This window comes from Canis aureus, chromosome 8 (assembly GCF_053574225.1).
Source record: "Canis aureus isolate CA01 chromosome 8, VMU_Caureus_v.1.0, whole genome shotgun sequence".
Taxonomy (NCBI): domain Eukaryota; kingdom Metazoa; phylum Chordata; class Mammalia; order Carnivora; family Canidae; genus Canis; species Canis aureus.
In genome coordinates, this window is record NC_135618.1 from 32,500,893 (window position 1) to 32,516,425 (window position 15,533).

General features: G+C 33.7%; 1 long non-coding RNA gene across 3 annotated transcripts in view; it reads left to right on the forward strand.

Moving 5' to 3' along the window:
* Nucleotides 1-15,533, forward strand: part of LOC144318575 (uncharacterized) — a 52,020-nt gene that overhangs the window by 9,087 nt on the left and 27,400 nt on the right. For all 3 annotated transcript variants that reach the window (XR_013384618.1, XR_013384619.1, XR_013384617.1), the window contains 2 exons: nt 9,223-9,319; nt 11,270-11,388. This is a non-coding gene — a long non-coding RNA (uncharacterized LOC144318575). The remainder of the gene's footprint in view (nt 1-9,222; nt 9,320-11,269; nt 11,389-15,533) is intronic.

Genomic DNA, 15,533 nt, shown 5'->3' on the forward strand with positions numbered 1-15,533 from the left:
TCAATGCCAGAAGGAAAATCTCTCCTATCCTTCAAATTTCTTCTTTCACAGCCAACTCCCTAAATCTATACCTAACTAAGCTTGACCAGTTAAGCCAGGCCTATTATCTTTCTTTTGATTCCTCATAGTCAATTGATCAGGAAACTTAGTTACACCTACAAAATCTTTCCTCCTTTGTCAGTATAATTTTATCTGATTATCAGAAGAAATCCATCATATTCTCAGTCTCATACACATTTCACACTTATGAAGGAAGATATTATATAAGGCATGCACATCGGGGAATGGGAATCTTGGGACTATCTCAAAATTCTGCCTATAACTAGACATACTGGCAAATGTGGCCCCAAATGTAAAGCTTAGTTTCAGCTAGCAGGAAGTGACCATTTCAAAGCTAATTTTAAATTTCTGGGAGTAAGACTGAATGATTGATTTGGGATCTGGCAATGACTTTTCGCTATTCATTATGGCTTGTGGGATTGAGTAATTTACCATAAGCCTGGTTGTCAGTGTGTTAAAAATAGAGGGGATGCACAAAATAGTATCAAATAATAGAGAGATTGAGAATAAGTGATTAGTGGGGGGAAAAAAGAAGACCAAGGAACTGTGCTGACCTTAAAGTCAAGCAAAAGATATGTATATAACATATATATTTTCCCAAGGGAGGGGTAATAATCATCTAAGCAAAATGTTGTTTAGGATTGACTATTAGATCTAGCAGAATAATGATAAAAATAGTAAGTATAATAGTTATATAACCACTATTTCTATTATGCCAAGTGTCCCTTGACTACCTGAAAATACATTCAACTTCCTGCATGCAAACATTGTCATTCCTATCCTGTATCTAGAACTTTTATTTTTTATCTTAATGTGAATTAAAATCATCTCCGTGGTGAACTACTCACTTATCTATTATAATCTAAGTGACTATTTAAACTTTGGCATGATATATGTATATATAAATTGTATAAAATACAGATATATATGTGAGATAAGTGATGGAGACAGTGAGTTTCATGCACCTCATTGTGTTGGTACAACTCTTGTTTGAAGGGATGATTTTGCTGGCCAGCAAATCTGGTTGCTTTGATTTTTGACAACTGATAAAAAATGTCCCTTGTCTAGACCTTCTAATGTCTGTGAAGGGGCAATAATACTGAAGGGTTTGTAGCAGGTGGCTTTCAGTTAGTACTGACATCCTTTGTACTCATAAACTAACTCAGTAATGGTCTGAATGACCAACATTCTCTGTTTTCTTGGTGTGAATCAAGCAAGGTGCATATTCAATAACAGATGTTTTCCCAATTTTATTGAGATATATTGGCATATTGTGTTAGTCCAAGGTGCACAATGCAACTATTTGATATAAGTATATATTGATTACTACAGTAGGTTTAGTTAACATCAATTGTCTCACAGAATTACATTCTTTCATCTTGTGATAAGAACATATTTTCCTTTTATGTTTCAAGTTTTAATTTAAATTTTAGTTAACATATAGTGTTAGTTTCAGGAGTAGAATTTAGTGAATCATCACTTGCATACAACACCCAGGGCTCATCACAAGTGCCCTCCTTAATGCCCATTACCCATATAACCCATCCCCCACTTACTTCCTTCCATCACCCCTCAAACTGTTCTCTGTAGTTAAGAATCTCTCTTATGGTTTGACTTCCTCTCTCTTTTTTTTTCTTCCCCCTGTGTTCATCTGTTTTGTTTCTTAAATTCCACATGTAAGATCATATGGTATTTGTCTTTCTCTGACTGACTTATTTAACTTAACATAATATATTCTGGTTCCATCCTCGTCATTGTAAATGGCAAGATTTCATTCTTTTTTATGGCTGTATTTTGTATTCCATTCTTTATCCATTCGTCAATTGATGGACATTTGTGCTCTTTCCATAATTTGGTTATTGCTGATAATGCTACTATAAACATTGTGGTACATGTGCTCCTTCAAATTAGTATTTTTGGATCCTTTGTGTAAATACCTAGTTGTGTTAAAATCTAGTCTCTTCCATTTGCAATCATGTGGGTGATATTATGCTAAGCGAAATCAGAGAAAGACAAATACCACATGATTTCACCCATATGTGGAATTTAAGAAACAAAACAAGTGAGCAAAGGGGGAAAAAAGAGAGAAAGAGACAAACCAAGAAACAGACTCTCAACTATAGATATCAATCAAACTGATGGTTACTGGAGTGGAAGAGGGAGAGGGGATAGGTGAAATAGATGATGGGGATAAGGAATGCACTTGTGGTGATGAGTACCAAGTGATGTATGGAAGTGTTGAATCACTATATTGTATTAACCTAAAACTAATATTGCACCGTATGTTAACTAATTGGAATTTAAATAAAAACTTAAAAAATAACATCTAGTTTTTTAGTGGCTTCCAATATTTGGGTTTGCTTTTAATTGGATAAAAACCACATAGTACTTGAAACTATCTTTTAGTGATCCTTAATAACTTTAGTCTAGGGATCTAGCTAGCTGGACCAGTGTTGACATTTCAAAATAGCCTTGCACAAACCGAAGTAGTGGAATGTGCTTTAATAATAGAAAGTGGATTAATCTCCACATTCTCTATGAGTTAAACATAGTTACAGAAAGTGTGTTAGGTCCTATTATTTCATTTTTCAGGATTTCACTCGTTTTCAGCCCTGAATCACTCTGCACCATAGGTACAAGTAAAAGGACAGAACTGAGCCACTTCAGTTCAGCAAAGCACATTGTTAATCTATTGATAATGTCCAATATGGTATAGTGGTTAAAAATGTAGTGGTTGTTGCACAAAGCAGAAATGGAATCAAATCCATTTCTTTGGACAAATTTCTGAACACTCTAGACCTCAGGTTTGCTCAGAGGAATGAGAATGATAAAAGAATCCACCCGTTTGAATTTGCACAAAAATTAAATAAGACAATATGTATAAGTTACTTGACTCCCGGGAATCATGCATGTAAATTTCCATTATTATTTCAATTATTATCAATCTAATTAATTTAGATCTCAGTAACTTCAGAGCTTCCATCTACTTTTCTTTCTATTTACAGCCAAAGGAGCTTTGGACTTCAATTGTATTCTTTCCCATTATGTACAACGCTAATCAAAACAATTTGATTATATTTGGCTTCTAAGTCTCCTAAAGTATAATTTTATAAGAACATAGCATCTGGATGCCAAAGGTAGTAAAAAATCACTTGGTTCATGTACATATGGAGCCACTTTCACATGCCAGGATAAAGGGAACTTCATTATCTCTACTCCCCATCCAGGTTATGGTTCTGGGGAGTGTTATTTGCAATCTCAAGCTTTGGATCAAATATTAAGTTAGTAATGACATTTGTGGAAGGAAAACTCAATCTAGGTTAAATGAAAAAGAGGAACTTCCTATCACTTACAGAGCCTAACTGTGGGAAACCATTCTATTGGAATATACTTGGTTCCAAATCAAAAATTACATAAGAAACAGGAAAAATGTAAGTTAGTACTTATCCCTTAGACTATCCCTTTGGATAATATGTCTCTCTCAGTCCACTTTCAGTGTCTTTCTCAGTCCACTTCATTTCCTACTCTCTTTCTACCTAATAATATTTACTACTTCATATGCTTGGCCTACTTAGGATAAAGGCTAAGCTGCTTTTTTAAAAAAGAGGCCCAAAGTAAAGAAGCTTAGAAAAAAATTTTTTTTTTCTTTTGGATAAAAAAGTCCCAAAGTGAGCAGCACAAGTCGGCAATCATTTAAAGACCCAGATCCTTTCTAAATTCCAATTTTTATATACCCTTGATTTTGTCTTTGACAGTTCAGGCTGGATTGTAGGTATTTTTATGTTCCAACAATTTGAGATGCATGGAAGCACAGGGTCACATAATGTCTTAAGACCAAGACAAACATTTCAATGATGAGAATTTAGTATAAGGTCACATCTGGTACAGTGGAGGTTGGAAAATATTATCTTTACTGAGGCAGCTATGTGAAGACCAGTATTTTTTACCTCAATACTGAAGTCTCAGCTGCTGAATGTATTTTTCTTAATTTTGAGAAACCAGTAAAACTAATGTTTTTAATCTCATTTTTAAGTTTTCAGTTGAGAGAATCTGAATGGACCACTCTTGATCCAAAAAGTTATGGACAGAGATAAGTAATCTAAAACAAATACGGCTATAACTATCCATATCTAACGTCAGAGAATGGTTCAACGGAAAGAGGTTGAACAAATAATCCAGTGGTCATTTACTACCTATATAATAGAATGTTAATTTTGTGAAGCTGATTATAATGCAGACATAATGCCAACATCAAAACAAGATAATACACTCACAAACAGAAAACTACTGACCAAATTTGGTTGATGAAAATATTGTTATCTAAAATACTACCAAACTGAATTTTGAAGATACCTCACCAGTAAAACACCATGTTCAAGTATAGCTTGCTCTTCAAATGTAAAGGTATTATATAGAATGACTCTTTTTATATAACTTATCCTATCAATATGTCAAAGTAGAGTAACTATTGTTGTTAGATTTTGTTAATTAAAAGGCACCTGAATTGATTCAACATATATTTTTCTATTTAAAAACATAGTACTAAAAATAGATTTACCATTAAAGAGATACTGTAGCTTAAAACTTTCAGTCTTTAGATCTGCTGATAGATTGTATTTTTTTCCTAATTTAGAAAACCCATAGAATGCTAACCTGGCATGATGTATGAGTTGGCTATGGGATCACAGTCCTTGATTCAGTCTGCCAGGACATGAATGCCAGAATTTCTGGCTTCCTCCTGTAGTGTGTGTGTGTATTTGTGTGTGAGAGAGAGAGGGAGGGAGGAAAAAAGGGTGGGAGGGAGGGAGGGAAAAAAGAAAGCGAGAAGATAGAGGAGACTTTTGTGTGTGCAACATGGAGACTTCCCAGGAATTAAAAAAAAAAAAAAATCTTAACTGTAGTTAAATTCAGTTAATTAACATATAATATACTATCAGCTTCAGAGATAGAGGTCAGTGATTCCTCAGTCTTATATATAACACCATGTGCCCTCCTTAATGCTCATCACCCAGTTACCTTGTCCCCCACGCCCCTCCCCTCCAGCCACCTTCAGTTTGTCTCCTATGATTAAGAGTCTCATGAAATTTTAACAAGAAAAATGGAATATATTTTTCTTATTAGTTATTTATTAAACACTAAGCATATTTGATATTGATGGTACCATGGCTATAACTAATTATTTTTACCATTAAGAAATTAAAATTTAGAAAGTCAAGTATTTTGCACAGTTTGGGTACTTCAAATATTTCACTGAATAAAAAATGCAGAAGAAACAATTTAGATTATTCTCAACTGAGAATTCTCTTCCTTTTACCATCTTTCACAATATCAACTAATTCCATAATTGAACAAGCAAATTCCAGCACTTAGAAATACTTTCTAGATGTATGGCTGCAGTGAGACAGATCTCCAAACATAAAGTATAGCACTCAGATATTCAAACATATTATTTGTTCTTATGTGAAAGGAGTTATTGATTCTTATATCTATTAATAAATCAGTTTTATACTCATGCAATCAAAGTTCAGTAAGAGTTTCTAATTCAAATTTGCAGATGCATTAGACATGAAATATGTTTAAATCTAAACAAGCAGCACTAGTCTCAAAACTTGCATTGCTATTTCCTATCTTTCAAGAGAGAAAATTTTCTCTTCTACTTACTATACAACATAACCTATGTTTTTAATCCTCATAGCATCACATTAAGAGAATAAACATGCTTTGAATATATCTGCTTTACAAAAAAAATATGTATCTCTTACATATATTTTTCAGTCTTTGGTGAGCTATAATTTAGTACTGTGTTCTAATTGTTTATTTGTGTATTTCTAAAATGCTTAGCTAACGGAAGCCCTGCCAAAGAATGCCATGATCAGTTGCTTCTAGACCTTGTAAATAACTGCTTATGCAAGCCTACAGACAGACCATCTTTATATAGTCCTGATGCAACTGTGTATATGGGATGCTTAGTCATTATTATGTAACCATTGAGCAATGTAGCTAGATAATGCTGATGGCATACTAAATTGTTTTTCAGATAAAGACATTAGATCCAGTATTCTGGCTTGAAAAAAGGCAAGTTCTGCAAACAAGTAATCTAATTTTGCTGGGGATTCAGGATGACATACTTGGAGTATTTACAAGGGTGTTTGCTAAGCCCCCAGTCTCTGCTTTCCACAGCCTGGTGAGGTCTTACCCTGAAGGGCAGATTTTCAGCACCACCTCCATTTAGGAAATGGGAAACATTTAGATTCCCTACACACTGAACTCCCCTTTAACCCTCTGCTTGATGCCCTCTACTACTAGAAAAGGATCTGTTTAACATATTTTACTTAACTGATTTCTCTGAGCTTTTTATTCCTTTTTTTTCTTTTCTTTGTTTGTTGTTGTTGTTGTTGTTGTGGTTGTTTTGCAAATACCAAGCCATATACTTGGTAGCAAAAATCAAGTAGCACATTCTGATGTGGGCAGTAGAAATTCAGTGAAAGATTTTTTAACCAATCAAAAGGATAAGTAATTACCACATCTTTGAAAAAAATCTTTGTGATCTCACTTCTGGATTCAATAGCTTTATAACCATCTGTTCCTCTCTCCAGTATTTCCTATCACAAGTTATTCAGCACACTATTTCCAGGTTATTCTTTCTTAAATGAGACATTTCCTATAACATCATCTTGTTTACAACCTTGATGACTTTTGAGGGAAAAAGTGTGTAATGTTTATTAAACTTTATGTTTGTTAATGTTTAGAATATGTCATCAGAGCTTTTATAGACTAGATATAAAAGTTACTCAGTAAAAAATTAAATTAAAGGACCTTTGTTGGTTATATGACTATTGTAAGCATTACCTACTATTTAGCAATTCATCTTGAATATATCTAAGGTAAACGACAAAGCATTCATTATAAGGGCAAAAATATTCAGGTTCAACAAAGTATACATTTTTGGTATGTGTTCCCTTCCTACTGATTACAAAGGAGTGAATTTAAGTGAACTTCATGGAAAGAAAATTCACTGAGTTTGGGGAAAATGTAGGATTAGATCTTTGAGATTGGGAAAGTGTTCCATGTTAAGCTTTTTATTTTTTTAAATTTTTTTTCATGTTAAGTTTTTTAATCTTGAGCTATCAAATTGGCACTGGGTATGTAAAGCTGGAGCTCATGGAAGAGGAAATCTAAACACTTATATTTTGATGTCATTACAAATAATTGGAATATAATGGCCAGAGGGCTAAAGTAGATGATCTAGGAAGAAAGTGCAAATAGAGAGGAGAAAAGGACTGAGGACAAAGATCTAGTGGATGCCCCTTTTAGAGGTTAGGGAAAGGATGTATGGATGACAATAACAGCCAATAACAACAAAGACTCTAAAGGAAAAGATAATTAGGAGACAGTGTCATCATAAAATCCAAGTGAAGGAAGTGTATCAAAAAGGAAAGATTGATCAAAAGTGCCACATGCTCCATAGAGATATTGAAGAACAATGTATTTCAGAAGATGGAAGATGTTGATGACCTCAACCTGATAATTGTTCAAATAAGATGTGGGTTAAGGTGAAAATGATATTATGAGGAAACAAGCTCAATTACTTCGGACAAACTTTTGTAATAAATGACTAGAATAAAGGAAACTGGGAAGGGGAAATTGTAGCAGAATATGGAGATAATAGGTTGTTGTTTTGAGTTCTGATTAGTTTGTTTTTTTTTAATAGTTTGTTTTAAAACAAGAACTGTTATGGCAGTTATGAGAATAATCCAGGAGAGAGGGAAGATTAATGATGCAGGGAAATGGAACCTATCAGTACAAATTCCTTTATTGGGATCTCCTGCATATTTGAAATTGTGAGTTGTCTGAATAGGGACAGAAACATCCATTAGAGGGACGAGGAGAATATTCTTCTGCAGGCAGACTTTTAAAATGAGACTTTTTTTTTTTTTACTCTACTTTTTAAAATGAAGTAAGCTAGATCATCAGCTGAGATTGGGGAGAAGGTAAGTGTAAAGTTATATAGAAAAGAGGTATTGAGGACACCTGGGTGTCTCAGCTATTAAGCGTCTGTCTTCAGCTCAGGTCATGATCCCGGGGTCCTGGGATCAAGTCCTATATCGAGCTCCCTGCAAGGAGCCTACTTCTCCCTGTGCCTACGTCTCCAGTTTTATTTCCTATGTCTCTGCCTCTCTCTGTGTGTGTCTCTCATGAATAAATAAATAAAATAATTTTAAAAATACTCTTAAAAAGGCATACTTTATCTATATGTATTTAACAACTGAATACGTGGGATTTATTAGAGCTATTTTTTTCCCATGCAAGTATTATAAAGGGATACAGGATTTATTGACATTTATAAGATACTTGTTACAATGATGGATCATGGAATCTAAGATGAGTCAGGAAAACACAGAACATGAGGTGTTATGGACTAAGGAAAGAATGAATGGTTAAAGCCAGTGGTTCAGAGAACAGGGATTCTCCTTTAGGTTGAAGAAATTCTGGAATAGATTATTGAGCTGAAAAAATAATGGAAAGTAAGACAATCAGAGGGTATAAGTCAAGATTTTGAATGTGACACTGTTGTTGGTGACAACAAAGTCAGGGCTTATGGCTGAAGAGTAATGGATGAAAATGTTATTGAAACCAAGAAGACCAAAGATCTAAGATCCTCAAGTAGTTGCTCAGCTCATCCTTATGGGTTTTGACATTAGGCAATATTTACTACAGTGCAGGAATGAAAATAAGGGCTGACATTACTTAAACTGTTGGCTTCTAATAGTCATATAAAAAAAAGGAGAATAAGGACATGACAGATTTAGAAAATATTGAAACTCTACTAAATTAACATTATACAATTAGTGTAATGTTAATGGAATAAAGGGAAAAAGTCTCAATAGATGTTGAAATGGTATTTTATAGAATTAGTAATAAATATATAAAAATGCATGTGTATACATTCATTTATATATATATATATATATATATATATATATACTGTCATTACTATTATTTAACTTTGTCTTGAACATACTAAATGAAACAATTAGCAAAAAGAAACAGAAATGAGGTATAAGTATTGGGAAGTAGAAGGCAAAACTGTATACATTCATATTTTATCACTTATTAATAAATTTACAGGGAAAATTCGGTGACTTCTCTACTCTCTTCCAGGGTTAGCATTCTCCAGTGCCTTTGTGTTCTTCCCTAGCATCACAGTTTAATTGCCCCTGGAAGCCTGCATGCTTTTACTTCATCCTTTATCACCAAGGTAATATCTATTGACTCATGAATCAAATAAACAGACTGATGATTGTATAGGTTCTTCATATGTATCTATGATAACCTTCCTTGTGATTTTAGTTTGCTTTTTTACATTGAGTACTATATTCCCGATACTGTTTTGTAACTGGTGAAAAGGAAGACACTCGTTTGATAGGAATAGTTTAAACAAAATTATAATAAAACCTTAACCTTGGCTTTCATTTCTTTTGTTTTTTTTGTTTTTCTCTAACAGTGACATAGGCATTTATGTAAGCAACATAGTAAGAAAGAGTAGTGGATTGAGAATGAGGATAACTGGGACACTAAATGATAGAGCTAGTTTGGATGATATTTGAGTTTCATTCCAGCTGGAAAATGTATTTTCTTACTTTTTGGTTCTTTTTCTTGTCCTAATTCTTCACTCTCCCTCTTTCCTGCCATTATCTAATCTTTATCTGACATTGCCAAAAAATTAAATCAAAGTAATAGAGCCACTGATATGCCTAACAAAATTTTGATAAATATTCCTTACACCTTACACTATTAAGCTTCCAGATACTCTGGAATCGGTGGAAAGCCTGAAAGGACTAATATAACAAAATTTCATTGCTTGATCTATGCCTCAAGGACAGAATGGATATTATTCAACAAGCCCAAGCAGACACAAATAGATACTCTCATAAACAAAATGCTGGAGGCAACTATATCATCTCCAGTTTTATTTCCTAAATTCTCCTTTTACTGTTCTAGACCAGCACTCAGATGATATATCACCTTTCTGGAATGCCAGAGAGGGTAGCGATACAACCAAGGAACATGTTAATCAGCAGAATTGATATGTTTTTGTCTCTATTCCCATTTTTTTTCCTTCTCTGCTTTTCTTTCCCCTCTATTCTTCCTTTATATTTCAAGTTTCTATTGCTGAATTTATTACGGCCTGGATTTCTACCTTTCCTCCATTCCACTCAGAAGCAAAGACTATATAGATAGGGCATCAGGAACGCTAAGCACATACATTTTTTTAAATTTATAACATGAGAAGGAGTACCAGATTGAAGGATATTTTTATTTTTGTCATAGAACAGTTAATTAGATTACATTAGTAAATTCTGTTATAATATTGCATTGTTATATATGTTAAGCACTGTATGTGACACATTAATAAGAGTTTATCCTTGTCTTTGTGGAGATAACAAGACATTTACTGAAAGAAAAATTACCATAAATATGATAAATATTTTCTCTAAAAAGAAATAAACACAGTACTATAGATTTTAGAGGAGAGACATAGTCAACTGTGTTAGGACTCAAAGAATAAAAATAAGGGAGGAAAATAAAATTTAAATAAAATTTTGAGGTCTGAACTGAGAATATATCAAGTAGTAATAACTTAAAGTGTAGGAAATAAATAAATACGTCTGGACAGTAACCAGCAACCCAGTTTCATTGAAGAAAATGGAGGAGTGATCATTAGGGCTGAGAAGGTACTGGATGTGAAAGGCCCATGCTTTTCGGTGGGAGGCTGGCATCAAATTTATTCACTATCATTGGGAGCCAGATGGGCTACAGAATTTGTAGAGCCCGGGGCAAAGTAAAAATGCACAGTCCCTTGTTAAAATGTGATTAAGAATTTTAAGACAGCTATAGCAAAGCATTAAATCAGGCGTGGGGCCCTTCTAAGCACGAGGCCCTGTGGGACTGCACATGGTCATGAGTTGGCCCTGTTGGTTAGTCACTGTTTTTGAGTATTGAAGAAAGGACAGGAGGTTTTACTAAGGAAAATAAATCTAGCATGAACACAGGTATCCGCTGCTTTTCAAAAGTTCATGTATGCCACTTCACTTTTACAAAAGACTACATTAGTACCTGTTTTTGCTAACCAAAAGAAATCTGAAGTGCATTTTTATTTTTATGAAGACAGACAAAATGAAAATACCACTCAGCATTTGTTTTGCAGAGCCCTTATAGAGGCAGTGCATATCCCCAGCCATGAGAGAGGCCCTACCAGACAGACTCCTTCCCTGGAACTATGCTCAGCATCTCAGCTCCCAGCCACCAGAGCTTTGAACTTTGTCTGTGAGTGTCTGTGCTTTATCTTGATTTAATTTGTGCATCTTGTAGAGCAACATGTGTCCTGAGGTATCAGGAAAGCCTAAGAGAGATTATTTTGGGGTTCTGGGAACACTCAAAAAATTCTTCTAGGAGTGCCTGGGTGGCTCAGTCTGGAACATCATGAAGCTCCATGAAGTCAAGCAAAGTAGGAAAATGAAAATTAATGAAGAAGAAATGGAGTTAGGAATATCCTTTCCTCAAGGTCATCTTAGCAACATTTTTCTCCTTGTGAGAATATTTAAGGAAATAAACATACAGTATATAACTTTTTGAGAATATTTTTTCATTATGCATAATGCATTTGGATCTGTCTAGGTTTTTATGTGCATCAGTACCTTTTACTGCTTCATAGTATTTCATTGTATAGTATTCCACTGTATCAGAGTTGGCTTAACAGTTCACCTATTGAAGCAGGACATTTGAGTTGTTTTGAGTTTTAGGTCATTATAAATAAAGCTGCTATGAACAGTTGTGTATAGGTTTTAGTATGAACATAAGTACTTATTTCTCTGGGATAAATGTCATAGAGTATGATTATTGAATAATATTGAAAGTGCTTATTGAGTTTTAAAAGAAACTATCAAACTATTGCCCAGAGTAGCTATTCTATTTTACATTCCTACATGCAGTGAATGCAAGATCCACTTTCTCCACATGTTCACTTGCACTCGGTATTATCACTGTTTTTTTCCTCCTTCTAATAAATATTTAATAATAAGTCATATGTGGTTTTAATTTTCATTTCTTAATATCTAATGATGTTGAACATATCTTCATGTATTTGCCATCTCTATCCCTCCTCTGGTAAAATATCTGTTCATGTCACTTGCCTATTAAATAATCGGATTTATTTTTTTGCTATTGAATTTTTAGAGCTATTTTTACAGTTTGTATTTGATACCTCAGTTAGGTGTGTTTTGCAAATATTTTATCCTAGTATATAGCTTTTTTTTTTCATTCCTTTGATAGAGTCTTTCACAGCATAACAGTTTCTAATTTTGATGAAGCTCAATTTACCCCCCCTTTTTTTTTCTAACAATCGATTTTGATGTCACATCTCAGAACTCTTAACCTAGGCCTAGTCCCAAAGATTATTCTTTCTTATGTTTTCTTCTGATCCTTAATATTTTAAACAATTCCCTATCCCAATTCCCTATCCCATGTATCCCTATACATGCTACTATACTATGGTAGCAAATAAGCGATGTAGCTGGATTTAGTTAAAAATTGAAATGTATGAAAAGTTTCCTGAAAGATGGTATAATTTAACATAAAAATAACATTATCTCATCATCATTCTGTTTCAGAATGAGATTTGGGGAAAAGGTGCCAAAAACAAATATGTGAAATAGAAAAAAACATCACTAAGTGGAGAATAGCCAAAAACTTAAATAAAATTTTCTATATCTGACTTTATATAGCAATTTAATTAACTAATTAGTTAGTTCTTCCCACCTATTTCTATGACACACACACTGACAATCACATAATAATCCATTAAAGAGTGTCACATTTTTAAAAGTGAGGGTAGACATTTGGTATTATAAGAGAAAAGTAGGTTAAGCATAACTTCTATTAAGCTCAAAAGTTAACTCTATATGTCCTGGAGTTGCAAGCATAAATGAAAGCATAATTTGTTATGAAATTTTTATTATTTGTTAGTAAGAAGTGTATGCTAGCTGGTAGGGCAAAATTGATCATTCCCTGTAAAAATCTCAAAAGGACTAATTACATACATTTTTTTTCCATCATTGCCATTGAATAAGAAAGAAACATTGTTTACAAATGTAACTTTTACCAATAAGCAGAAAAGACACTCATAGAATCCGATTGCCCCTTTATAAAATCAGTTCTCAAAAGAGCTAAAGAAATGCTTTTTTTAGGGGACGCCTAGGTGGCTCAGCAGTTGAGCATCTGCCTCCAGCTCAGAGCATGATCCCGGAATCTGGAATCAAGTCCTACATTGGGCTTCTTGCATGGAGCCTGTTTCTGTCTCTCCTCTGTGTCTCTCATGAATAAATAAATAAAATCTTTAAAAAAAAAGAAATGCTTTTTAGTTACATAAAATTCTGGTGTTGTAATTCCATATGCCAAAAGAAAAGGAGTCCAAAGGAACAAATATCCCTTTTTAATTACTCTTAAATATTTCAGTTAACTCAATCTGAGCTAAGAGATTTCTGAGAGAAGCTAAAGACCAGATTATTAAATATCAAAGTCACAAAAAGAGTAGAAGGAACTAACATTCATAAAGTACTTGTTGCATGCTGTGGTCATTTATGTACACAAGAAAATGATGAGGATGGAGAAATTGTTTTTTAAACGATCGCTCCAGTTATTGTGATTCATTTCCTGTTCTTCAAGAGATGCAAAAAAAATTAGAATTTCTGTTAATGCACTCTTGGCTTTGTGAATGTGTTTCTTTTACTGTAACATCGTGCTCAGATTAGGCTTATAGTCTGATTATATTTTAAAGTCATTTTAACAGATGTGGGCCAGTGGTGCAGCACCCAACTGGATCTTCTACTAAAAGCATAGCTTTGAGCCAAAATTTTGTTTTTGTATAACTAGTCAAACTGTACTCATAATGTAATGTCTTCATAGTTCTAAACATACATGAGAAAGTTAACAATACTATGGGAATATCATTGTGATAGTAACAATTATTTTGGAAGAGAATGCTTTCTTCAAGACTCTGACTCAGACATAGATATATGGCATACTGTGAGTTCATATCTAAACATCTTCTGAAGCTATCAATTAGAAATTAGATTTAATCCAACATTTGAGCAACACTGAGTTTCATATGCTATTGAGCCTTTCTTCTCTTTTTAACAGATAAAGTTAACGTGATGTCTGCCCAGATTAATTTTTAAATTCCACCTGGCTCCATTGGCCACAAATACTTTGAGAAATGAAGTTTGATGTTTTACTTTCAATCAATCATCCTTTTGAACCAAAATATAAGCTAACATATTCCTGCTTTGAAAATATTGTACCAGGGACTAGGAAAAAAAAAAAAAAAAGAGTACTTAGCTGTATTTGAGAAGAAGCCACTGAGAAGATGCCATGATGAATATCTTTGGAGGTGAAGGCCTGCTGGTGCCTAAGTAGGAGTCTCCAAGGTCCAGAAATCAGGATAATTTCATGCCTCAGACCATAAACCTTTTCATTTGTTTGAAAGCCTCTCTTCTTTCAAACAATCATAAGACAGAAAATCAGTGTGATTGAGATCCAGAATTCAAATATGTTATTCATTCCCCAGAAGTGAAAATATCTGACTTTGCATTCAAAGTGAAAAAACTGCTATAGGAAGCTATGTGGGAAAGGCAGCTACTAGCAAAGCATATATACTCAGAAGCACTTGTATCTATATATATATGAATAATTTAAACTCAATATTTAAATGCGTCTAAAAGAAATTTGAGTACTAAAAGCAAAAATTGTAACACTATCTAATAGGGTTCTCAAGGTATGTAGATGTGATATAGAACAAAATCATAACAAAAGGAGGAAAGGTAAAGGGTCTATATAGTGATCAGATGTCTTTATTCTTTTGGTAAGCTATTGATTTTAGTAGACTGTGAAAGCTAACTGTATAGTTTATAGTCCCCAAAGCAACCACTGGGGGAGGAAAAAACCCTATACAAATATACAAATAGAGTACAAAATAAAATAGATAAGGTACCTGAGTGGCTCAGTTGGTTAAGCATCTGCCTTCATTTCAGGTCATGATTTCTGGGTCCTGGGGTGAAGCCCCACATTGGGTTTCCTGCTCAGGTGGGAGCCTGCTTCTCTCTCTCTTTCTGCCTCTCCCCACTGCTCATTCTTTTTGTTTGTCAAATAAATAAATACAATCTTAAAAAAATAATATAAACAGAATGAAATAGCAATGCAAAAAAAAAAGACAGGAAAGGAGAATCAGAAGAGTGAAAAAGAAACAATAAACCTCTAGGAAGATTGACAAAATTTTAGTAAAGACACAAATTACTAATTTCAGAAATGAAAGCAGTAAAAGAAGTCTGAATATCTAATGTAAAATGTGGTGACTATAGTTTTTAACATAGTAGGTATAGTTGAAATTTGCTAAGAGCAGGACTGAAATGTTCTCA